A 1,891-nucleotide genomic window follows, 5' to 3' on the forward strand; every position below is an offset into this window, starting at 1 on the left:
TTGGGTTTTATTGAGTAATGTATGAAATTTTGGTGTTTTTTATTGCAGAGCAACTGTTGGAAGCTAAAAAACCGACGGTACTTTGTAATCTGTGCGTAACTCTCTCATCCAACCTCTAATTTAGATAATTCAAGATGCTGTAGAAAGATAAGAAAACAATCTACAATTTTTGTGTTTTGTGTTTTGCAAAATACTGGCAGCATCAAGGCTGAAATCAGACGTGAAGTTAGCATACGCCGTTTTATGGATTATTTCAACAATTCTTCGTAATCTTCACATAACTTTCTCATCCGAGCTCCGATCAATACGATTCAAAATTTTGGGAAAATCTACAAAAGAGCTCTACATATTTTATGTTTTAAGCTTTGAGAGTTAAGAGCTGTAAGAGGGTCGAAAGTGGGCTTGAAAGAGGAGGGCAGTTCGTGTACCTTTGAAAAAAAAAAAGAAAAAAAAAAAATAAAAAAATGAGATGTGACCCGGCCATGCAGCCGGGTCATCTCAGAAGGGTGAGGTGTTGGGTACATAGAAAGGAAAGACAAAAGAATGGAAAGAAAAAAAGAAAGGAAAGAAAAGCAAAGAAAGAAAGGACAAAAGGAAAGGAATGGAAAAGTCAAAGAGGGGGGTTTCCTTGTGGAGAGAGCCTTGTGCAAGAAGAGAGGAGGGGGGGGGGGGGGCAGTGTGCGCTGGGTTGGAGAGAGGAAGGCCGCACCATAGGAGAAAAAAAAAAATAATTGATTTTTCTTGGTGAGACACACAAGGGAGGCCAAACCACAAAAATTTTCTTGGAAAAATTATCTTTTTGGGAGCTTTCTTGTGGTTTTATTTTGGGGGTGCAACGAAGATACACACACAGCCAGCAAAGGAGAGTTTGAAGCATGCAAAAATAATATCTTTTCAGAATCGGAAGGCGGCAAACAACGGCGGTGCTCATGACGCGCGATAGCGGTGCGGGGAGTGTTGATCTTTTCCGTATGCTCTAAATTGAAGAAAATATGGTGAAATCTGTTATGGTGAATTTAATTTTCGGAATGAACTAAATTTTTGAATTCTAGGAAAACGATGTAGCCAGTTTCGAACTATGCTTGCTCTTTGATGCTAATCTGAAGTAATTTTCATTAATGTTTGTTTGAGTTATTCTGTGCCTAATGCTTTTAATTAACTGGCCATTAATTAAATGATTTTAATCTTGTGATTTGCTACCGAAAGGGGGGATTATATGATAGATCTTGGATAATTCAGTGTAGGTAAATATAGAGATCAAAAGACTTGTATGAATCTACGTAACATTAAAAATCGAGGGTCTTACTGCGTTCTTGCGTTATTAATTTGCATACTCTTATGTTAAATAATGAACAAGAATAGGTTCTGATTGACTATCGAAAGAAGCTTTTGGAAAAATTGGTGATTTGCTAACAAATAGAGAAAACGAAGTTGAATTAGCTAAATGAGTAAAGCATAGTGAGAAACTAGGTGAAATCGATTTCCTAGAAGTTTTCACCATCATCAATTTGACACGCGGTATCCAATTTTAAATTCTCCTAAATAGTTTATTTAAAATAGCTTTGTTTAAATTTTGCAGTCTAAAATTATTAATTTTTCTAAATAAAATTAAGGTTAGTAAAATTTTGGTACTTGGTAAAATTAAGACATCAATCCCTGAGGACGATACTCTACACATCATTATATTATAAAACTACGATACTGTGCATTTGCAGTTTGCACCGGTCAAGTTTTTGCCGACACTAGTTGTGTTGGAGCATGTACCCGTGAACCAACGAATCTAAATTCCTGCTCTCTAGGAGCTCTAAAAATGACTTCTCTTTAAAAACAATCAATGCTGGCGTGATTGGTAGCCAACCAGTCCATACCCAGTATTATATCAAACCCACAC

The sequence above is a fragment of the Malania oleifera genome, chromosome 7, assembly GCF_029873635.1.
Source record: "Malania oleifera isolate guangnan ecotype guangnan chromosome 7, ASM2987363v1, whole genome shotgun sequence".
In the NCBI taxonomy this organism is placed as follows: domain Eukaryota; kingdom Viridiplantae; phylum Streptophyta; class Magnoliopsida; order Santalales; family Ximeniaceae; genus Malania; species Malania oleifera.